The sequence below is a fragment of the Crocodylus siamensis genome, chromosome 5 (assembly GCF_052110815.1).
Source record: "Crocodylus siamensis isolate JL-2025a chromosome 5, ASM5211081v1, whole genome shotgun sequence".
Classification (NCBI taxonomy): Eukaryota; Metazoa; Chordata; order Crocodylia; family Crocodylidae; genus Crocodylus; species Crocodylus siamensis.
This window is the reverse complement of record NC_143399.1, coordinates 202,234,216-202,258,908: the sequence shown is the minus strand read 5'-3', so window position 1 is coordinate 202,258,908 and position 24,693 is coordinate 202,234,216. Positions and strand designations below refer to the sequence as shown.

The 24,693-nt window shown below is 49.6% G+C and overlaps 1 protein-coding gene across 3 annotated transcripts in view; it reads left to right on the top strand.

The window, feature by feature from the left end:
• GJC2 (gap junction protein gamma 2) overlaps positions 1-24,693 on the top strand; it is a 59,401-nt gene that overhangs the window by 21,983 nt on the left and 12,725 nt on the right. The window contains exon 1 of one of the 3 annotated variants that reach the window (XM_090047915.1): positions 20,935-21,251. The exons of 1 other annotated variant lie outside the window; for it this stretch is intronic. The gene's annotated coding sequence lies outside the window, so the exon portion shown is untranslated. Of the gene's footprint in view, positions 1-20,934; positions 21,252-21,286; positions 21,496-24,693 lie in introns of those variants that run through there. One more of the 3 variants, XM_090047914.1, reaches the window with a different exon arrangement.

Genomic DNA, 24,693 nt, shown 5'->3' with positions numbered 1-24,693 from the left:
TGAGCCACAAAATCAGTTGACTCCCTCACTGTTGCCCGAATAGAAATGCTGCTGCCCCTGCCAGGCAATGGATATTAAACTGTGGGGGCAGCAGGAAGCAAAGGGAGAGAAGGGGGATGTGCCTGCTCCTGTCACTGTAGCTGACCAGGTCATCTGTCATCTATGAAAGCTCATGCTTCTCTGAGCCAGTTAGTCCTTAAGGTGCCACCCTGCCCTGCCATCTGCTTTAACAGCCCAGAGAAGATCAGGGCACCATGACAGTAAGGCCAGTGCAAACACAGTCCATTTTTCATGCATTTTAGAGTCAGGATCAATTCTCCCTCCCACTTCCCCTGGCAGGCAGATATGCACGGACTGTGGTGGGAGGAGGGGTTGTCACCTAGCGTGGCATGGGCTGTGGTCCTCTTCCCAGGACCTTCTGAGTATATATTAAGCAATGTCTTCTTGTGATTGCAGTGGCAGGGCACTGGCAGTGCCCTCATCTCCCCTGCTGCTTGCTTGTGGGTTGGTTTTGATTTTGTCACGTGGCTTCTAGTTGTGGTGAGCGAGGGGTTGGAGTGGGTGACTTTTAGGACTGGATAAAGGATGCCTGCAAGCATGCAGGAGACTGGATTTGCTGGGCCAGGCGGCCCCTTCCAGCCCAGTCTTCCTATGTGCTGCTTTTCCACCTCAGGAGGAGGTTGGGATTGTCAGTGGAAGATCCCGTTGGACACGCCATGTCCATGCAATACAGTGAGCTGGATGCAAACCAGGAGACGAGCGCAGCCTGGACGTGGATTTGAGTACACGGGGGCCTGGGAGCACGCAAGACATCAGGAACGACCTGAGCTGGTGCTCGGTCCTGCCCTGGGAGGCCTCCTGGCCCGAAGCAGAGCAAGAACCTCTTGTTTTCCTTCGTGTTGGACTGGCATCCACTGCATGTAATGGCACCCGAACCTATTGCTTTGTCCGACGCTAAACGGCAAAAGCATCTCAAGGTCAAAATGCCTTGGGCAGAGCTGACTGCTCCCACCCCCGCCACCTCCGCCTTTCCCTTTTCACCTCATAAATGTTCATTCATGAAAAAATGCCATTGTTGAAAGGGGGAAATATGGCCCCAATGGATGTTCACATTACATTTCCGTGCTAGGGTCAAGGTACAAAGAGGTTGTAGGATCTCGGGGCTTAATTTTTGTTTTTACAGCTGGGCTTTTTTCTGGGTTTTTTTATTGCAACTCATTCCCTGGAATCACTTGTTACCGAGTGGAGTCTGACTCGTGTTTCCATGCTCTAAGCTGAAGGCAAAGCCCTGCCAGCTCCCAGCTGTACAGAGGAAGAGGTTGTGAAAGAAGTTGAAGTTCTCCCAAGAAAAGGTGAACGGTGAGGCGAAGAGTACGGGTCACTCGTCATCAAGTGCAAGTACAAAAATAATACCCCGTGGCTGCAAAACCAGATCTGTGCGTTCGGGGATGTTCATGGAGACCTTAGCATCTACATGGATGGTGCACAGGGATCATTTATAACAACTGGGTCATATCATTGCTAAGTGGACCCTACAGAGATTAAATGCTGTTGACATCAATGGGAGTATGCTTGGGCAAGAGAGGCCAGGGTGGGTTTGTGATTTTGCTGCTCAAACTGGAGCTCTTGGGAGATGTAGGTTTTAGTCCTGTATCTGCCACAGCATCCCCAGAACAAATGGGGGCGTGATGATAGCACCTGAAGGTCTTTGAATCATAGAAAATGAGGGTGGGAAGGGTCCTCAAGGCCCTGCTCAAAGGAGGACCAGCCCCAACTAGATTATTTCAGCCAAGGCTTTGTCTAGCCAGGCCTTAAAAACCTCCAAGGATGGAGAGTGTCGGGGTAACCTGTTCCAGTGCTTCACCACCCTTCTAGTGAGAAAGTTTTTCCTTGTATCCAACCTCAACTTCCCTTGCTGCAACTTGAGCCCATTGCTCCTTGTTCTGCCATGTGCCCCCACTGAGAGCAGCCCAGCTCCGTCCTCTTTGCAGCCCCCCTGCAGGGAGGTGAAGGCTGCTATTCAATCCCTCTCGGTCTTCTCTTCTGCAGAGTAAATAAGCCCAGTTCCCTCGGCCTCTCCTCACCAGTCCTGTCCTCAGCCCCAGAAACATTTTCATTGCCCTCCACAGGACTCTCTCCAACTTGTCCACATCCTTTCTATAGCAGGGGGCCTAAAACTGGACACAGGACTCCAGATTGGCCTCCCCAGTGCTGAGTAGAGGGGAAGAAGTGCTTCCCTCGATATGCCAGCAACGCTCCTACTAATGCAGCCCGGGATGCCATTAGCCTTCTTTCCTGCAAGGTCATGTACTTCAGTGGAGGCTAGCTGAAAATTGATGTTACCTTATCGTCACAGCTGTTGATACCCATACTAAGAGGATTAACACTGGCTCACATGGGCCAACTTGTGTTGCAAGCATCCTGTTGCGTGATGTGTGGACAACCCTAGTGTGACCCTGGGCAAGCTGCTTCATCTCCTTGTACTTTGTGTCCCAGTCTGTAAAACGGTTCCTTTCCCCCAAGGGTGCTGCCTTGCTGCATCTCCGGCTGTAAGACAGGGCCCCTGCTCCTGGCCCGCTCCCGTAAAATCCACCAAGACCTGCAGCACTGCACGTACATGCTGCTTTTTACGGCATCTCTCCTTAGTGCTGGGTATCAGTGGCTTCCAGATGGAAGTTGTGATCCAAAAAACAATCAAACCGCCCAGGTCCTCGCACCGGGGCCACTGACCCATCCTGTGTCAGCAGGGCTAGTGTCCATCTATATAAACACACTCAGGAAGCCTCCTGCTCACTTGCTGCCGTGTTTTGCTCTCTCCTTCATCTCCAACCGGCCAACGAGCTACTAGCAGATGTAGCCAGGACCAGACCCGCATTCCCCATCGTTCCTCTCCTGCCCGTTCGGAAGCGAAGGTACAGTGCTCCGTCAGGACTACCTTGCACGCAATTTTCTCGGGTTTTCTCAGGGTTAGACATATTTAAATAGTTACCGGTGACAGCAATGTCAGGGTGATAAATCTCGTTTAATGTATTCATATACAACCACTTCATGAAACTCTTAGCACGCCACCCGGGAGCTGGGCCAGAGGGGTAGGAAGGGGCTGGCAGTAATACGGTTTCCTTTTTATCTTAAATTTGTGATTTCTGCAGGTTTGGGAGCAGCTGGCGGGCGCACCTCCAAGCCATTGGCTTCCTCACTCAGCGTAACTGGCTTTCTCATTTTGCTACGTCTAGGCCTTAGTAGTAGTAGTGGAAAAATGGGGCTTGACATTGAGTCTCATCCTCCGGCATTTTTGTATCAGCTCTTGCTCCAGGTTCCTTATTTAGCTGTCTGCCGGCTCCTGGAGCATGAGGTCTGGGTTCGCCCTGCTCTCTGTTAACTTGCAGGTGCTGCTTTGCTTTCTGCTCTTTGCTCGGTTCTTGCAGTAGCTTTTCAGTGATGATTTCTGAGTGTTAGTATTATGCGGTTAAAGTATGTTCATGGGGTGAGGTGTCAAGGCAATGCTCTTTACCTTCGTTGCATCAGACAGCCATAATTTGATGTTTCCTGTGCTACAATGATCAATAAAGCTGTCTTTCTCACTTACATAATCATTTTCCACTAGCTAGTTCCTCTCACACCATTGCCATGTCACCATCTCTTGAACCGGTTGCCTGCAGCGCCGTGCCCCAGAGGTGGCTGCATTTGAAAGGTACTGTGTATATATCACAAACGGCGTGTATGTATGTGTGTGTGTGTGTGTGTGTGTGTGTGTATGCGCTTCGTGTATATACACAAAGTGTATATATCATATAATGTGTATATATACATATATACATTTTGAAGCATGTATATCACTAAGGGTATATATATGTGTGTGTGTATGTGTGTGTGACACACACATACACACACACATATATATACACTAAGGCAGGCACACACACCCTTAGTGATATATATGCTTTATGGTATAGATAGATAGATATATCTACTCATACACACACACCTGTATATATACCCTTAGTGATATATATGCTTCATGATATATATTTATATCTATACACATACGCACGCACGCGCACACACATATATTCTGCATATATATCACAATATCACGAAGGGCCTGAGCCAGCCACCAGTGGGTATTTTGCCTGAATAAGTCTGGCAGGATTTTTTCACTAGCGTGGTGATTTGCTCAGGGGTCCAAGCCCTGTGGTCTTTGCTAAAGTCAGTGCTTTCAAAAGTGAAAGCCTCAGTAATGGCCTCAATTAGGGCATCAGGGGTGGGATTTTCCAAAGAGCCTCGGTGACTTAGGAACAGAAGTCCCAGGGGAAGTTGATATGACCGAGGCTCAGTAGATGACACAGAATTACCTGAGTGCTTGGCTGAGAACAGCACTACCTGGCACCATGTTTAAGGTACATCTTTAGGTACTTAAGAGCCTAAATGAATGGCTTGATTCCCAGAGTATCATAGATTTCATAGACATTAGGGGCTGGAAGGGACCTTGTGAGGTCAGGGACCCAGCAACTGCCATTGGATTTGGTGGGAGTGGGTGGGTGCTGAGCTTTTCTGAAATTCGAGGCACTTCTTCGGGCACCCAGGTCTGGATGCAGACGCCTGGCTCGAGGTGGCCAAGCTGTGAAAACCTTGGCTCCGGTTCCTTTTTCACGTTGCAGAGGGAGCAGGGTATTGTTCATTCAATCCGGTTGCCCCTTCCTCCCTCCCTGTAATAACGCCACAGGAGAGGATGGCTCGGGGGCATCCCAGGCATAGACCAGCGAGAGCTGCCCCTCGTCCCCCCCTCATCTGCTCCTGAAAGCAGGCCTGCTCCGCGGCCGGAGGTTTGGTTAGCTGCTGAGCTGCAGCCGCGCAGGGCTTCGGTCGAGGCTGCACGACCTGCCCGCGATGCCGGGCCTCTCGCCAGGGCTGAGCTCTGTACTGTTACGCTTATCAAGCTAGCAGGCCTCGAGCTGGCAGGCATAAAGCTAACGGGGGTCTGCTTGCCTGAATTGTTGTCACGCCTACTGCCTGCCTTGCAAGCAGACTTTTAATCAGCACGAAGACCCTCCACAGCTTTGCAGCGCTGCTGCTTTCAAGCAGCTGCTCCTGGCTTTGACCATTGCTAAAGTGGGGGCTAATGAGGTTTTCCCGGCACACTGGGGGTTAACAGCAATGCTTCCCATTAAGGCAAGCTCAGCACTTTTCTTATCTGAGCAAATTGGCTCGAGGTCCCGCTGCTCGGGATCTCCCAGTCAGCCTGCGTGGGCTGTGCTGCTGCACAGGGGAGGGGGAGATGGAGCGCCGGGGGGACTTGGCATGTCCCGCTCCCAGGATTTTGCTGGCGTGAGGGTCTAGGAGATGTTCCCGTCTGCAGGCTTTGAGTTTTCACTGGCCACTACGGAGTTTTTTGGGGACGACAAAGGAAAAGGGAGCGAGGTCTCTGGTGGGAGGCGGGGAGAGAGGGAGCAAAGGCAACCTCCCTGATGCCCCCCGCGGAGGATACCTTCACCTTGCGCACCAGCCAAGATGGCAATCGTCGCCAAGGGTTGAACCCGGCCACTTCTCCACCTGGGGTGGCCAGACAGGGACCTAGAAGCCCATTTACCAGTGGGCTACACAGCCCTTTCCCCCCAGTGCAAACATGCTACTTGGTCAGAGCAAGGCCAGGTGATGATGGACCAGGCTTGGGGGTCCCTCCACCCCACCCCAAGCATGTATAGATGCATACACAAGCCCTACGCAGCGCCTGAGGGTGTTTCTGGGAGCTGCCAGTCAATGGGCCTTGTGAACCCACGTCTGCGGATTAGCTCAGAAGACCCTCTTCAATCCTTTCTTACCCTGTGTTTGTAAGTAGCGGTCGCGGACAGAAATCCTCGCCCCGCTGTGTTGCTGGCTGTGAAGACAGGATGGGAAAACGGTCCCTTGTCCTGGGCAGCTGAATTGCAGCCAGGGTTTGGGCAAGCCTCTAAAGCCTTCCAGTGAATAGTAGAGTCATCAGTGAGTCCGTAGATAATCCAAGGCCAACGCGTTCAACCGTAGACGTGGCCAATTGCTCCATGATGGAGGAGTAGATCCTGGCGCCTTGCCCTTCATCCATCTCTTGTATCCACCTCCACTGTGAGGCAGGTTTGCTCAAAATGATCAGTGCCTTGTCACAGGGTTACCGTATTTCCAGGTCCAAAAAAGAGGACAGCTGTCAGGGGGGAGGGCGGAGGGGCAGGGGGAATATGATGGTGGGGGGGGGCAGTGACATGCCTCTGCCCTTGCTGCTGCCCCTCACTCGGGACCCGCTGACCCCAGCCCTGCCAGTGCCAGACCCTCTCTATGACCCTGTCTCTACAGCTTGCGGGAGCCCGCGTGGGGAGCATGTGACCTCCGACAGCCAATCACCTTGCCCGCTGCTCCCAGCCCCAAGCAGCCAGCCCGGCAGAGCAGAAAACCCGGACGTTTGCTCTTATTTTAAAAACCCGCCCGGATGCAGCACAGGGGTCCAAAAAAGAGGACATGTCCAGGAAAACCTGGACATATAGTAACCCTACCTTGTCATACATCGTGGCGCTACTGGGGACCATTCAGCACTGAAGTCTCCCAGGTAATGATGGTAAAATCACATGTTGTCAGGTTGGCCTTCAAGGTGTCCTTAAATCTCTTTTTTGCCCCCCTCTCTGACAGTGATTATTGATGAGTTGGGAGTCTGGGATCTGTTTTGGAAGCCAGTTGTCAGGTATCCTTATGAGGTGTCCTGTCCAATGGAGCTGGTACCATGTAAACTTGACTTCGGTGCTGATGATGTCTGCTTGAACCCAACCGCTCTGACTTTAGTGCTTGCTGAACTTTGACTATGTCCTGGTTTAAATCAAACTGAAGTAGGGCCCAGTGTAAAACAAACTGATGTGAACCTGATTTAAAGTGATGTTGTAACAGTGTTCACCCTTCAGGTTGGCCTGGTTTGATGAAACTGGTTTAACATCATTCCTCAGGCTAAGGTGGCGTGACTTGGTGGACAGTCTAGCCTTTCACTGTGACCATCCAGCTGCTTTACCCCATCTCTAGTATTGATGGACTGTGTATATTGCCAGTTGTGTCACCTTGGTTTCTTTTTATTAGATGCATGGCAGGAGAGTTTTCTGTTCTAGATCAAAGCTAGGTTTGGAGGAGAGGGTGTGTCAAGAGGGTTCATTGCCCAACTTGCTTGTATAGGATTACGGCAAACCAAGCTGCTGCCCTTTAGTTCTGCAGGCACGGTACTTTTATTCCCCTCAGAGTTATATCAAGGGCTTCCAGAGCATGTGTATTCGGGCGCTGTATAAATGCAAATCCAGATCGGAGCAAACATAAATGCAACCATCAAATCTGAGCGGTGCTCCGTGCAGAGTGGCACTCAGTAACCGGTGGCTGCTTCAGAGGCAGGTTGAGGGGGAAAGCTTGCGTTCTTCATCGCCTATGCCATCTTGCGTGATGGCAAATCAGTAGGGACCAATTTATACCTTACGTACCCAATCTGCATTCCACGCAGGAATTGTTTGTGCAAAATCATTTCATTGTGGCCCCTTCCCCTGCTAACAACAGGCACTTTTCTTCCCAGGTTTTAATTCCAGAGGGGACCATTTGGACCATCTGGTCTGACCTGCTGCATAGCACCTAGCTCAGCCATTCCTGGACGAAACCTGTAACTTCTGGTTGAACTTAGGACCTTATTCCCCATCCTTTTGTTTCTACCACGCTCTCTTGGTGCTCATCCAACCTTCCACTCCATGGCCGTTCGCAGGTGTTAGAAAATCACCTTGGTGGAGCAGCTCAGGGATTTAGCTCGTCACCATATGGCTTCATTTTCCAGCACTCCCTCATCTTTCCCATGCTCTTTGATCTTTTCCTCTGCCCTCGCTTGGGCTAATGGGCCCCTGCCATGTGAACTGCGAAAGCGAGAGCGGAGTGCAGTCCTGCGAGGAGGAGGTGGTGTGGGGCGAACGTTTGCATGGCCTTTGCTGTTGGGGAATGCACTTCCTGCCATTTTGTATGGAGTTCAGGAAGGTCTATGACGATTTAGACCCTCTGGCCTCCTTTCACAGAAGCATTTAAAAAAAAATAAAATAAAAGCCAGCGCTGGAAAAAAAACTCGATGGAAACTTTATTGTTTCCTGTTATGAGGGCTCAGGGAGCCGTGGTGGGTTTTCATGGGAGACCTAGGTCAATCCTCATCCCAGGTACTGCACCAAAGAGTTTGGGAGGGGCTTTTCTTTCTTTCTTTCTTCCTATGGCGGCTGCAGGAAAGGGAAGCAAATTGAAAAGAAACTAATTGCTGGATTTGGCCTTTGCTGTGCACTCTGACTCTGGAGGTCCGGCGCTGTCTTTGCAGTGCTTACTTTGGAGCGGGAACAGACAAAGAGAAAAATGCCGTAAAGCATTAGGTTGAGCTGTCCAAGGCAACGTCGGCTCTCAGCGGGTCCTCCCTTTCTCTCCTCCGCATGCTGTTTCCCATTGCAGGGCCGTGGAGTTTCACGTTGGCTACTTGGGTGCTGGGCTTCGTGGCCTTTAGGTTACACATTCGACTGACATTGTTAATGGATAACCGTTGTTCGTTGCTGGAGGCTAGGTCCCATAGGCACATTTTCAATGGGACACGTTTGCATCAGAAAAGCAGTTTCGTGATAGCGGGCTAACTTTTGGGATGGACGCTTATGTCCAGTTTAAACCAGTTTGCCCAGCCAGAGGTAAGCTAATCCCAGTGCCACCAGTTTTAAACCATTAAGGGTGTCCACACCGGGCTTTAAAATGCCGCTGAAATGGAGATGTTTCACAACAGGGTGACCAGTGCAGTTAAAATTTTGACTGGGAAAAATTAAAACAAGGAATCTCTGCATGGTAGGGGATGATTAGTCCCTTGTGTTCCCTGAATAGAGGGCAGTGATCCTTCCCATCTGCTCAGCACTGGGGAGGCCACAACTGGAGTCGTGTGTCCACTTTGGGCTCCCCACTACAGAAAGGATGTGGGCAAATTGGAGAGCCCAGCGAAGGGCAATGGAAATGTTTCGGGGGCTGGGGTAGGGTACAAGACTTGGGAGGAGAGGCTGAGGGAACTGGGCTGATTTAGTGTAGAGAAGAAAAGACTGAGGGAGAATTTAATAATAGCCTGAGTGGTTGCAAAGAGGACGGAGCTGGACTTTCTCAGTGGGGGCAGATGACAGAACAAGGAGCAACAGGCTCAAGTTGCAGCAAGGTTGGATATTAGGAAAAACTTTTCTCATTAGCAGGGTAATAAAACACTGGAACAGATCACCCAGAAAGCTGGTGGACGCTCCATCCTTGGAGGGTTTGAAGACCCGGGTAGACAAAGCCTTGGCTTGGATGATGTAGTTGGGGCTGGTCCTGCTTTGAGCAAGGGTTGGATGCAATGTGACCTCTTGAGGTCCCTTCAGCCCCCATTTTCTATGATGCCCTGTTGTATTCCTGAGCCTAGACACAAAACAGGCCTCAAAGTCAGCTCTGGAGATGCTCCTCAACTCTGCCAAGCTGGATTCTGCTTTACAACAGGATGTAGCTCACCTCTTAGTCTGGAGGCTCAGTCCGTTGCCTCCTGCCTATCTGCCAAGACCAATAATGAAACCTAATATTGACCCCTTCCCTGAGGGTCTGATTCAGTTCTACATAAAGGGCCTTTGGGATGGGTGGTAGGGATGAAAAACGTGCTGCACATTCGTAGTAGTTGTGGCTGTCATCATAACACTCTGCATTTCCAAAGCGCCTCGCACAGCAGGATTCAAAGGAGGCTCCACTCACAGAAGAGGTGGGTGTTGGTGATGGGCCTGAACCGGCATCACAGAAGTCTGGATTCAGATCTTCCCTTGGACAAGGATAATTTTCCTAACGATTTAGTGGGTCTATTAACAGATATCACATCTACCCAAAGAACCTTGTCTGCCCATGTCCTTAGACCAACACAGCCACAACCAACAACAGTCCCAAAATCCTCTCCAGGCTAGTCTCCCCATCCAAAGGGCAGTTTTGCTTCTCTGCATGCCACAAAATTAGCCTTCAGGGAGATGGCTGGCCATAGTAAAGGAGTTTTAAGGAAAGCTCTTTTTTTAAAATGACCCATTCCCTCTCTTTTCATCCTCTCATGGTGGTTTTCCATCCAAATTGCCACCGAAGTGAGAGCTTTTCCAAGCAGCATGTTCTTACATCAGTGTTTCCCTTAAATTTGGATTCACTGTCTGTGCTATATCAGCTCCAACCATCCCGGCCGTCGTGGGCTGATATATTGGCTGCTTTGCTTGTGTGCAGCAGAAGCACACATATCCTCTCCTGCCCAGGCAGCACCGACTCTTCCAGGGACATCCAGAAATGATGCTCCACGTGGGGCCGTTTTCCCTCCCGGATTCCCTGTTGATGCGATGAGGAGCTGTCGTAGTGGGGCAGTCTCTGCATCTGGGGACCCTCCGGTGGAGCATCACCAGGGGCAATGCGTGGAGAGTGGAGTATAAACAGGGGAGAGCGGGGAGCAGAAAGGAGACGGCGGCCCTGGCCAGGGTTTTAATGATGGGACAACCCTGGTGAAACTTGGGGTCTGGGGGAGCACTTTCAACACCCGCTCTAGCACGGTGCGGAGGTGGCTGATCTCTGGCAGCGCCACATACAGCCCTCAGACGAGGCTGGGCCTTGAATGCTTTGCAAAGGGTTATCTGAAAGGGTCAGAGGGCCTTCCAGGCCACCCACACCCTCCTCCCAGTCTCATGCAGAGTGGCTTAATTATCCTTGATTGCAAAGGAAGCAGGAAAGCTTTGCACATTCTGCAAGCAGTTTGCTAGAGCGGGCGGTCACTTCGGGTTTGGACGAGCTCGCAGGCAGCCTTGGTCAGCAGGGCAGTCGGCAGCACGGGCTTCTGCTCCTGCATTAAGTTTCAGGCCAGATGTGGCTCATGGGTCTGGCTCCTTCTGGCCCCCTCCGAGGCCACCAGCAACAGAGGGGCGAACACCAAGTCCCTGACCCTCATGTGTCAGTTCCTTGATCTGGCTTCAGCCAAGGGCTTTCGAGGTGTAAAGCTCTGGGTTGTGCTACCAGTCCCTTGCACTGGCCTGGGCCCCTTTGCTGCGCTGCTGGGGACTGGACACTGGTGCAGCCGCACAGGCGGGGGTCTCTTCTGACTTCAGGGCAGAACATCCTGCAACCTCCTCAAACACGTCCGTCCTGCCGTGCGAGGGCTTCTGTGTATAAATGCCTCCTGACAGCCTAATGCACTGTAGCTAATGACTGTTTACCTTGTGAGGCTTCCCAGCACAGCATCTGGTTAGCTACGCGCCAGACACAATATTTGGAGAGCGCTGGGGCTGGTCGTCCCTTGATTCCAGTGTCGGCACGCGAGGGCCCGGGTACCTCGCCCGTCAGAGCAGTCCCACGGCCCTCCCCAGCGCTCTTCATGGGACCGAGATCTGTAGGACCTGGGGATCTTGGGTGCTTACCCAGATCCTTGAAATGACTCCGGCCCCGGTCCTGCAGTGGGGCCCCACGTGCAACCCTGGTGACTTCAGGGGTCTTCTGCACAGAGCCAGGTGTGTGGTCTGGGCCTCGGGCCGATTCTGAGCTGTCGGGTTGCTCTCGTAGGGTCCTCAGTGCCGTCTGGTTCGTGGAGGTGGTTGATGGAGAGAGGAGTCAAGGGTTCCCAGCACTTTGGAAGGGGCTGATAAGCCCCTTTTTTCTGCAGCCACCTTGGTATCGAGGAGGGGCTCAACCTCGTGCCTGAAGATGCAGACACACAATGTTTACCGTGCAGTAAAAGTGTGTAGTGCTTACTACCATTTTATTTGCTCCCATAGTAAAAGTGGAGCAGACGCACCCTGCTCTGCAGCACGTCCTTCAGACCAGGGTAAAGCCACTCCTCGAAAAGCATGCAGGAAGTTTGCTACCTGGGAAATTTACTCTGGGGTAATAGCGTAAGGGGGGGAGTGGGGGTTCAGTCTTGTCCAGCTGCTCCTCGGCTCTGGGGAACGTGCTGTGTGTCTGCTCCCCTGGTCCCCTTCATCCCAGGATATCCCGTAGTGCCATGTAAACTAGCTGCCCCGGGGGCCAGGCACTGTCATAGCACCTGCTACAAGCAGCCGCTCCGGAGAGCTGCTCTTCTGTCTGCGCCTTATTCCAGGGTTAATTTATTCCAGACTAAAGTCTGAGGTGAACTAGTCTTCAGGAACCAGGTCGAGCCAGATTTTACTTTTAATATGCTTGGGGTAGAGATCAGAAGCGCAGGGGTTACTTTGTCCCGAGAGAAGCCAGCGTCTGTCGCTGTGCTAGGCGTTTTGCCAAAACATTTCCACTTTGGTTATGACTAACGTGGCTTCACTGGTGGGACCATGGGAGCCAGGAGGGCTGGAGACAGCTACCCCCTTTTAAATCACTGTGTCATCATTGAACTCTGCTCAAAGCAGATCTATGCAACACAGCATCAGATAACCCCGGTGGCTTCTGTGTCCATGTTAACACTCATGGTTGCTGCTGCTGGTGGAAATACTGGGAATATTCCTGTTCCTTTATATGCCTGCCAAGCCCCACAACCACATAGAGAAGCACTGGGAAAGTCTTTCCCAGGGTGATCTCTGCAGCGTGTCCTCCCTTCGCTCCAGACAGCAGAGCTCCCAGATCCAGCATGCTCAGGGCCTTCCCGCTGCTCACCAGATCAAGCGTTTTTACTCTATGTCCATACGCATTGGATGTTTCAGCAGTATTTGCATGGGGCAGTATGCCTCATGCGAGGTTACAGCGTTTAGTGCACCTGAAATTTATAACCTGCTCCACAAGCAGGATTGAAGGCCATGGCAGTGTCTGTGACTTCTTTAGGGCTTGATTTAATAGATCACTTCTGAGAACATCAATGTCCACAGAGCAGACCTTAACCCTCCCCAAAAAGCCTCCCCATGTTTAAATAAGGCAGGCTTTGGTCCTCATCTCCCATGTGCTCGTCTAAAGCTCTGGTGTCAGGCCAGGGGGATTACTCTGGCTTCACATTGGTGGGAATAGGGACCATTTCTGGTTATTTGCAATGGCGCAAATGAATATTTAAGGTTCTGAGGCAAATGTAGGCAAACCTGTTCAAGTAGCAGGGCCCGGCTAGGCAACCATAAAGTAAGTAAGTGAATGTTTAAGTAGCCTTATCCTTAGGTATTGCTGAGAGAACAGAGAAAACCCAGTGGCTTAGCTGGTCCATTTCGTTGTTCCCTGCTTCTTTCAAATCCCAGCTGTTTCTATGAGAGACTTGGCTTGTCAGGTTTTACATCAATGAAAATCTGCGTAGATGAAACAACAGCTCGCAGAGAAATCAGGGCAGCTTTTCTGATCCTGACACTTGCCACCAAATGGAAGCAAAATAAATCCACTAGTGAGTTTGTCTGTAGGAAGAGGCCAGATCCTCGGTTGGTGCAAATTGACACCCAAGTTCACGGAGCTGCCTCCATCTACATCAGTGGGTGATCTTGCCCATGGAGTTGAATTCAGAGGTGGTGGGTAATGTGGTATAACATGTTGGTCAGTGGACATGTCTACACATTCATTAATGCTCCTTAGATACTGCGCATTTAGTTTAGTACTTTCTTAATAAAGTACTAGCTAAATGCACAGCAACTAGAGTTACTGCATAGTAGCACTGCCGCACAGCTATTTTGTGATGCTTCCTGTGCATTAGCTTACTGCATTAGCTTACTAACTATTAGCATGGTTTTTGACCACTGTGTTGCTGTGCAGTGTTATTCAACTAATGCGCAGTAAGCGTCTTGTGTAGATGTGCCCAGTGAGTAGGGAGTCTAAGCTGATGGAATTGATACTTCAAGGGGCCAAATATCAAGGAGCAATGGTCACAAGTTGCAAGAGCACTTTAGGTTGGATATTAGAAAAACGTTTTCACTAAGAGAGTAGTGAATAGGGCTGTGCGAAACGACACTGTTCTGTTTCACCTTCAGTTTCGCCGGTTTGAAGGAACAGAGTTTTATTTCGAATTTCATTTCGATTCAAAACAGCTGTTCTGTTTCAATGCTGTTTCGACATTTCGCTGGGGGTGGGAAGTCAGCCTAGCCCAGCTAGGCTGACTTCCCACCCCAAGTGCTAGATCGCACAGGGGGTGGGGAGTCAGCCCAGCTGAGTTGACTTCCCATCCCTGCTGCTAGATTGCGCAGAGGAGCGAAGAGTCAGCCCAGCTCGGTTCACTCCCCCCACCCCTTGCGCTGCAATTGGGTGCGGGGCAGAGAGTCAACCCAGCTGGCCTCCTGATTGCAGCGCAGGGGTTGGGGAGTGAGCCCAGTTGGGATGACTCTCCCCTCTGCACCTGATCGCAGCACTGGGGGGGAGAAGTGAGCCCATCTGGGCTGACTCTCTGCCCCACACCCAATCGCAGCATGGGGGGGAGTCAGCCCATCTGGGCTGACTCTGCACCCCCTCCCCCCAGCGGATTGCAGCACTGCGGTGGGGAACTGAGCCCAGGCTCCCCTACGCTGTTATCGGCTTCTGGCAGTGGGAGACGGGGAGAGCCAGTATCATCTTCAATCATAGCGTCATCATAGTATCATAGTTCTTAGGGTCAAAAGCGACCTAAACAGATCATCAGGTCCGACCCCCTGCCCTGGGATCATCATGAATATTGTAAGATAAGCTGGAAGGGACACCTCATCATTTCTTCTCAAGTGGCCTAGCCATGAACTCGCATCCTCTTGCACTATGAAGTTTGCATATGTATTTCGTATTTTAATTTTTGTGAGTAGGCCCCAGCTTAGCATGAGTTTCAGAGTTATCAGATGGATACAAAATAAATTACTATATTGGACAAGATGACAAACTTGGTTGATGAAGGCAGCTGTATGGATCTGAGAGGCTTAGGGTCATGGAGGCATTGAGTTTGGGCTGCATGCTGTTCTGACTTAAAAATTAGCTGTGTTTGGTATCAGCGGTGCATGTGTTAGTGAAGTGAAGTCTGGCTAATTGACATGTATCTGAAAATCCTCATCAAGGGAAAGTTGTCCTCAAATGGCAACTGATTCAAGAGGGGTTACACAGAGATCACTGCTGGGCCAGATGCTATTTCAGTATTTTCATGCAGGATCTGGAAAGAAATATAAACCACGGTGGCTACACTTTGTGAGTGACCGGCATATTGGCAAAGTGGGGAATAACCAATGGGTCAGGGTAGTGATGCAGCCATCTGGCTGTCTTGGGAAGTGGCATGGGTGCACATAAAATCCCATCAAACAGAAGGTCGTACCACCAGGAACACACGGTACTGACCACATCTGGTGAACGGGGGGCTGGATGCTAAAGCGCAGAGTTGGAAAAGGACTTCTGTTATGTCTGCATAGGATCTTTATACCTCTCTCCTCATTGTAGCAGCCAAGAGCCTCCCGGTGCTCTCTCACGAGTGACTAGCATCTGTCCCGTATCATTATTTTTCTCGTCCTCACTCTGAGCGGAGACGCGTGCCGTGAAGTGGTTTGCTCAGGTCCCAGGGGATTTCATTCTCCATCCTCAAGTCGTCCTTGAGGGTGTTGTTTCTCACAGAAATAATGATGTATCGAGTAGGGCTTGGGAGCTGATTTCATCTCTGTGTAGGGTGCTGTTGGGACCAGTGCTGCAATACAGCTCTCATGCCCCACTTGTAAAATAGATATTGAATATTGGGAGAGGAAGCAAAGGAGCCATAAAACATTTTTGAAGGCTGCAAAAAAAAGAAAAAAAAAAGGTGTATAGTGAAAGATATAAGGAGCTCCAGCTGTTTAGCTTCCCAAGAAAAAGACTGAGAGATGACTTGATTTATATATAGTGTACAAGTACCTTCTTGTGGAGGAAATAGGGAGTACTAGAGGGCTGTTCAACCCAATCAAGGAAGGCATGACAAGAGCTAGCAGCTGGAAATGAAAGCCAAATTCATGTTAGAAATAAGAGCCGAATTGTTAACGGAGGGCGAGTAATTATTGGAACAAACTGTCCAGGGAAGTGGTGGATTCAGCCCTGGATGTCTTGATGTCTCCAGCCCTGGTGTGGAGGGGCTTTTGAGGATATGTGCTTCAGTGAAGCGCAAGGTACTGGGCACAACAGGCGGCAACCGGGTGTGACGGCATGACCTGTATTATACAAAGGGTCAAACTACAGAAGATCTTCTGCCTCCTCCGCCCCCTCCGTAAAAATCAATAAATCATCGTGCTTCTTTGTGTTTGCATCTCTCAAGACAATGAGGATAATGTCAGAAAGAGCCGAGTTCAGGAAAGGCAGGAAACCTCGAAGGAAGATGCTTCGGTTCCCCTAAGACACACGTTTACATCTGACACAAATCTCTGGGTTTTAAAAGCCATTTTTAGAACAGCGATGACTCCGGTAAATAGCTGGAGCCACAAATGACAGTTCGGTCAAGCACCAGGCCCTAACTAAAAGGAAAACTGCTACTTTTCCTATTTATATATAACTTCTTTTGAAGAGGTCCCTTTGCTTACATCCTCAAGCTAGACATAAACATAGAGCCGTGTGACTCTTGCTTAATGGTTACTGCAGGTAGATACTTCAGAGTACACAGATCACCTCCCCCTTTAATTACCACCACCCATAAGCAATTAAGAAAAACCCGGGAAGATGAGAGAAAACCCTTCCGACGGCTCTTCAGTTTTTTTAAGGTTATTCAAAGGTTTGAAAATCCAATGTTTGCCTTTGATTACATTTTGGATCTCTCTTACTTGGGAGATCTCCGAGAAAGATGGCCCAAGAAAAAGAAGTTTTGTCATGTCAGGCTTGGGGCTACAATTCAAAGAGTAATATGAAATTTCTGGATGTGCAGCTGTTCCGTTCAATAGGTGCTGCGCTCTCCCAGCAAAAAGATAAGTGCTGTAATCATATTGCAATCGCAGCTCTGAGTCCTGTTGTGGCCTCCTAGGAGCTGTGTATGCACCTCGTAATGGAACAGTTCATGCGCCCCCAAAAAGCTTGCAGTCTAAATAGACCAGGGAAACTAAAGTAGGGGGAAAAGAGAAATGAGGGGCTGAGCTATGGCAAGAAGAAATTGCTTTCTGCAAGTGTCTTTTACTGATTTAATCTTCCCATCATTAAGAGCTTTCAGAGTAGATGGGACCAGTAATCAAGGACTTTGCCCTACAGCCCCTATATTCAGTAGTCCTGTAGATGGGTATGACCACTGAAATCGGTCGAATCATTGGTGTGCCACTTCTCTAGGGGCACCTATACCAGTAACGAATCTCTGCTCCTACGTGTGCTAATTAGCACGCGTCGGAGCTGACTTGATTCATCCAGTCTGCCGGAGCGTGCCAATCAGCACGCTCCAGCAGCCTCCATGTTATGTATGGCTGGTGTCCCCGTGTTTTAAAATAACAGTGGGGCACTTTAAAGCTTTTGAAGCGCGGGATGCTGAATGCATGTGATGCTATGGGCACTTTAATTAGAGGGGCTCTCACAGCTGCTCTAATTAAGCGTCCCCCCACCCCCTAGCACCTGTATAGATGCCACAGAATTCTGTTTCCACTTAAGCCCGGGTCAAGTATTTTCAGTTAAAAAAACCCCACAAAAAACCTAGACACTTGAGTTTTTCTTATTTCGTTCTGATTTTATGAAATTGGTGCAGCTGCCTAAATTACTGAAGACGCTGTATGAGCTTTAGCTTGAAGAAAAGGGTGATGGCTTGAGTCAGTGACTCATGGGAAATGGTTCTAAACTGTGTAAAAGGAAGGGATAAACATCCGGAAGGCGAAGATTACAAAAGTAAACTGCATTTGTTTAATGCGAGCTGCATGGTGTAGAAATTCCTAGTTTTATGGCCAGGCTGAACTGATAGGGTTCTTAATCTAGTCTTCAACATAACGTAGGCCACAAAATTGGATCTCTTCTCCTATTGTGAGTATCTAGTAGTTATGGATGGGACGGATCCAGAGGGGTGCACTGGTGCACTACCACCCCTCTCTGATTCCTGGTCTACCCAAAGTTTAAAGCCATTGGCAACAGCATTTCTAGTCAGGCAGTGCCGAGGGAATCACTTGACTTCATGGTTTATTATCATCTACCTCATTCTTTCTGAACAATTTATCCCACAAGCACTTCTTTTTAATGGTCTTGAAGGTCCACCAATCAAACTAGCCTTTGTTCTGCAATTCTGCTGTTTGTTACCTGCTCCTGGTAACGAAGCTCCTATTTCACAGCTCGGCAGATTGTTTTTAACTCGTTCCAATGAAGTTACACTTGTTTTTGCTTCAATCTCAAAAATGAATAATACAACCTTAGGCCCCTAGCGTATTAGCAAAGCTTCTAGTTTATTTTTAGCTGGAGAAAAAAAAAATGTGTTTTTCTGATATGCGAAGATGCGTCTCATCATCTGCACCCTCCCGTTTTCTATAGTCTAGATCCGCCCATGGTTATGGAGTTGCCATTAATGTAACACAAAGGAGGTGTTATTGAGGCTGGGTAGATATATGTTCGCCAGTGACAGACATAACCCTACAAGTCATCAATACATTCACTAGTTCATTGTCCCTTTTTTTTTTTTTTTTTTTTTTTTTAATGCCCTAAGCATTCATTAAAATCCCAAACATGGGTAAGCTTGACAAACAGACGGGCAAGGAGTGTAAAAGTGCCTATTACTGTTTCAATCTCTGTATATTTATTCACGGCTAGACGAGCACTGTTTTGTCTCTGCTTTCTGTTCTGGAAGGAAGACATCACAAACTATTTATAGCAGTGTGCGTATCCCTGCCACTCTCTCTCATCTTCTCTGTGTATAAGTACCTTGGAGTCAGCAAGACCTACTGCTTTTGGTGGTGTGAATTGAGAAAAAGTGTGCAAAATAAAACCCAAGGGTCTTCAGTGGGTTTTCAGTGGCGCGGTACCCTGGGGAATCATCTGTGCTTTTGCTGTGTGATCACAAAGTGGGTATAAAACATTGCCATTTTGCTTTGTTTTTCATTCGTGTGGTGCTTGGTTTCCATGGTGGAAATGGCCATGTGTGTGGCACAGAAGGATTTGGAGCCTAAAAAAGCTGTGTTGCCAGGGACCGACACCACCAGGCTGTCTTGCTTTTCATCTCGGAGCCGCGGCCTTCCAGCCAGCAAATCTGCATGTCATTCTCAGCACACCGCTATGTATAAATAACCAGTATTTTCTTTTCCTTTTATGTAGGGAAAAATCTTGCTCCCACTGGGGCCATAGGAAGTGTGGCTTTGTCTCTAATGGAAGTTGGAGCCAATTTATCTTAGCTGGACTACATGGCCCCCTGCAGTGCCTTCCAGCCCTGTTTCTGTATGGGTCTCCAAGGCAGAACTTGGCCTTCAGTAGATGTCTGGCATGGTGCAGAGCAGGTTGGCACGGTGCATGAGCTTTCATGCTTAGGTGTGCTCCCGGCCATGTGTCCAGGCTCGTCAGATTTGACACAAAATGTTTCACAGGGCACACAGGATCCTAGCGAGTAGGGCCAAAGCAGACCTCATGAGGTCATCTAGGCCAGCTCAAGTGAGGATCATCCCAGCCAAGTGTCTGTCTAACCTGGTCTTGAAAATTTCGCTGGGTGGAGATGGAAATCACTTCTCTAGGCACGACTGAAAGACCCTCCTCATCTCCAACCTTCATTTCCTCAGGTGAAGTTTGATGCCGTTGCTCCTAGTGCTGACCCCTAAAGCCGCAGAGAATAGTCAGTCTCTTGCAGGAAGTGGCACTGGATTATTTGACTCCTTGCTGTTTGATATGGAGAACAACAGCCCACCGACACTTCCAGAAGGATAGTCGTGAAGTGTAGGGGGAAGCTGTGTTGCAGTAATGGGATGGCCTAGCTCCTTTGACCCATTTCATCACTGCCCCTTGTTATCCCAGCTAGCAGGGGCATCATTGTCCTGACTGGTGACAGGCAGCATTCATCCACCCACAAGCCACGGGGTCCGGTTGCCTAGCCACATCCTTTGGGAGGGCAGGACATCTCTTCTGTAGCCTTGCTGCCTTGGCCTGTGCTCCTTTTAGGATTTATCAGTGAAGCAGGGTTGGTAAGTCCTGGCAGTACTGTACCTAGCCTCCCGGCTGTCCCAGACCAACTTGTAGTATCGACCCCCACACCTTCACCAGAGATAATGACAGCATTCAAATAGTGAGTTCAGTAATCCCCGTGTACAGTTTTTTCACTTTAATGAGACCTTCTGGGTGAAATGTCCCATGCCAGAAACACGGGGAATAAAGGCGAATCTGTGGTAGCAGTGGGGAGGGGATTACAGCCGAGCAAACTGAATAGCAGCTAGAAGGGGACCATGCTGGGTGTAACCCCTGAGCCGGTACACTGCGTTATCAGGATGATCGCTCGAGACCTCTTGCCAGCTCCTTGAGTTGTTCCAGGTGGTGCGGTTGCTTTCAAGAACATCTGGCTGAGATTCCCAAAGAATGGGAATTAAGCATCCAGAGCCTTAGGATGCTTTGCAAAATCCCGGTCTCTATGTACATGTTTATTCTGGTGACTAGCAGATGGGAAATCCAGATAACCCACACGGGGGGGGGTTTCTACCTCCCTTTCCATCAGGAATCGCATCCTCCAGGGTCCTTCCCTCTGCCGCCGAGCACAGCATGGAAACGATTTGGCCTTCGGATGGGCAGCGGGGTGGATTTCAGCACTTCATTTCTGCTCATGCTCAACTTTGTTTAACTTTTTAGATTTCTTTTTTTTTTTTTCCTTCGAAGGAACGAGCCAAAGATCCAGGCATAGTTTTGAGGGTCTCTTGTAATCCTCTGCATCACCCATCTGTCTTGCCCAGGATCCCAACCCGCATGAGCCATTTGAGGAGCGCATTGCCTCTGTCAGAGAGAGCCCAGCTCGTTAGTGCGGCGCACAATGATCTGAAATAGCCTTTTCTCATTAGAGCGTCTGGTCTTTTTTTTGCCTCAGCTCTCTGCACATGGATCTGTTGCCAACAGGCGCTTTCCCATATGGTCCTTATTAGCCAGGCTTTCTATCTTGCAGATCTGATGCCGGCGCCACGAGTTGATGCTGCGAACTCGTTTCCAGCGGGCTAAAGAAAAATACAGCGTTAAGGCTGTATCCCTAGGAAAGTGCACGCGTTCGCGTGTGCATTGTGCGCGCACGTGTGTGAACATTTGTATTCCAGCTTATGCTGGGCTTCTCCATCTCCCCGGCACGGAGCACCTGGCGAGGGATGATGCTGGAATTCGTGCCTGAATACTTCGTCCAGACCCTGCTGGAAGAGAAAAGAGAAGGAGGAGTTCAAATGGAAAGTAACTCTGAGCTGCTTTCCTGACACATCCAGGCAGGCTCCTGGGGGGTGAGTGGGGAGCTGTCATAGAGGCGGAGCCTGGCAGGATGTTTAAATCGTTCCCACTACCGCTCTTTCCAAACTGGAGGGGCATGGCTTTGGCAAGACAGCCGTGCTTTGCTTCCCTTTTTTTCGCTCTGAGGCAAGGCCAAAAAAAGAGTTTGATTTCAGGGAACTTTTTCTGAGCGCCGGGCTGGTGAGAGAGAGCCCTGTGGAAAGCACACGATGTCTCCGTGAGCCGCTTTCCCCTCCCGTGAGTAGAAATGCCCCTTCCCTTTAACCGACAGTTGTGTATAAGGACAGAGAAAGAGGAGGAGAAATCAGGAGCCCGCTGTGGCTCACGCTGACTTTTGCCTTCTTTTGCTTCTTTCTGCCTCACGCTGACTTTTGTCTTATTTGGCTTCTTTTTGGGATCCAGTTTCAAAGTCCCGGGAGCTCCAAATCCTCATTTCTGCTGTAACAACCACAGGGGAGTCAGCCAGAGACTGAGTCACTGCGGGGAGGGCTTGGTACTTTGGTGGATTTGCTCATATAGCGCGGGCCAAAGTTTTCGGCGGGCCTGCCGCAAAGTAGCCCCTCACCCTCCCCGAACGCCACGCCGATCCCCTTCCCCTGCGCAATCTGCTGCTCTGCTTTCTGCTCCCTGCCCTATCTGCTGCTATGCTGGCCGTCCCCCTCCCTGGCACACACGGAGGCCTCTCTCGTGCGGCTTGCGGGACACGTGCTGCAGTTCGGCCACCCCGCGCTGTTGTAAGGGGCTCGTCTGGAGAGGAGCCCCTAGGAAGGCTGCTATTGATTTTAATGGGGAGTAAAATCGAACTCGTCATCTGTGTGTAATTATGTAGGAATGAATGGGGGGTTACTTAGCACAGACTCAGCACGCTGAATAATCAGGAGATGAGCAAGACAAAGCAAAGGGGGTCTCCAGTTCATAGATTTTGAAGGCCAGAGGGGATTCTGTTGTCGGATACCTGGGTCATCCAGACCATCTACTGGCCAGTGCATAATGGTGGCTTGCTAATATTTTTGTCCAGCACAGGTAGAGCATATACAGTCCCACAGGGAAGATGCGTAGGTGGTTCTCTGGTACTCGGGGGATTCGTACTTCTTGTTGTTTTGTTGTTCAACAGCGCGTGTCCCTGAGAGGTCCTTTGCGCTGTGTTGTCAAGTGTTGTCCCGGGTGTTCATTGTCCTGCATTGAAAGCTTGGCTTGGCTTCTAAGCACTTTGGAAATCTATAAGGGGGGTATTTAAAAAAACCAATAAAGGCTTTAGAGGTCTCATGTTCTGTTTGACAAATATACAATGTCCCTGGCCAAACACTTGCCAAAAGTCCTGATAGTTAAAACCAAGAATTTCAGTTGGAGGGGGGAGAATGTGTTGGGGGGGAAGGAAGCCTTTCTTTCTGCCTTTTTGGGTTGGCAATATTACTTGCAGCTGCTTTGCCTAGAAAAGGGAGTGTACGCAGGGCATTAGGACATGCCTGTGAAGGTGTAGGACCATGCCTTGCAGAATAAGGATTGCACTGAGGAGGTAAAGACATGACTGCGTGCAAAGCTGAGCATCTCGGTGTATGTTCAAGTGCTGGCAGGAGGCTGTAAGTGCACCACGCTCTGCTTTGGCGGATCAATAAATAACTTGCATTGCCTGTTAGAGGAATCAAACACCAGGACAAACTGATTAGGACCAGAAGCTCTCCTTCCTGAGCAAGAAATGATTCATTAAATGACCTGGCAATCCCCCTCGCATAGCTCCCTGTGATCTGTGAGCTTTTAAGAAGCTTGTCCCTGACTTCAACAGGAATGGGATCAAGTCCTTAAATACTTGCATTGAAATCTAACATCCTGACCAAATCTTTCTGGGTGATGGGAAGCTCACCAGGACCACGACTGCAAATGTTAGCCCCTTCTGCAAGACGATGCACATGTGACGAGCAGCAGGATTGTTTTCTGGACAGTAAACCAGGCTGGAGTGGAAGTCCCAATCCCATTTCATGTATAGGATGGTTTGGATAGGAATAATCCTGCCTGAGGACTGGACTAGATGACCTCTGAGGGCCCCTCCGGCCCTGTGTCTGTGAATCTGTGCAATAGGAGGAGAGGTTCAACAACATCCACAGCCAACAATTTTGATGCTGTCTGTACTTTTGCAATTGCAATTAACTGCAGATGCAGATAGTCACATGGGGCCATCTGCATGCTAGTTTAGGAACTGCCAGCCAGGCAGACCTGTGTCCTGGCATTGCTGGATGCTTGGATGCTGAAGTTGGCAGTGATGGCACAGCCTTCCAGAGGGACGTATTTCCACAATCTCCCTCAGTTAGAGCTTGGCTGGCTGCCCTGATTTTATGTCTGCAAATACTTGCCCTCCGAAGTTTGTCCATAACTGACTGTGGGCACAAAATTGGAGGCTTTAAAATGTAACCATTGGAGTTTTAAGAACAAGCAAGCAGCACGTACAGATATCCAGGGAAGAGGGCAGGGGGGGAGGTGCACTTCTTCTTATTCTTGTTGCATTAGCAGTTTTCTCAGCCACGATTGCAAGGAGTCCAAAAAGTTCAATTAAAAGTTGCGGTTGAAGATCAAAGGTTGTGGGTGTTACTCTTCATGTCCTGCCCTGGTCATGCTGTGCACGGCCACCGGTAAGGCCAGAGGTGATGAGTAACTTTCTTCACTGTCACCGGATAACGTGGTAGCACTTCCTTTTGCTGCTGCTTAATGACCCTGGGGTTTTTGTAGTTATTCCTGCTTAGCCTTTCTGAAACACCAGGCGCAGCTCGTCATAGCATAAGCACGAAAGACCTGCCGTCTACTGGGTCAGCCTGTGTCACACGGTGGCAGGGCCGCGTCTACATGAGACGCTTAATGCACAGTCGCTTAATAATAATACTGCGCAGTAGCACGTCACAGCACGACCAGTGCTAATATGCTGCTGCGCGGCATTACTAAGCTACTGCGCCAGAGCGTCACTAAAAAGGCGTTTGCCAGGGCTACTGCACAGTAACTGCAGTGACTGCACATTTACTTAATACTTCATTAAGCAAGTACTAAATTAAATGTGCAGTAACTTCTGTGTATTAATGAACGTGTAGACACGGCTAGGGAGCGGATACTGAAAGGGAGAGTAACCTGTTTCTTTCCCACCTGGATCCTCCAGCATTTAAGTCTAAGAAGTTCTGATTCAGGGCCTGTGTCCCTTGTTCCCAGACCCAATAGCTACTGGTGCCCCTTTCCTCCAAGATTTATTCCAGTCCCTTTTTGAATCGGGCTAAACTGCCAGCTTCTGCTACATCTGGTGGCAGCATCTGGAGTTCCACACTTGTCATCACACGCGGTGTGAAAAAGAGCTGCCTTTTGTTAGTTTTAAATCTACCCCCTACTGGTTTCATCTTAGGACCCCTTGTTCTTGCATTGTGTGAGAGAATAAATAATAAATCCCTGTTTATTTTCTCT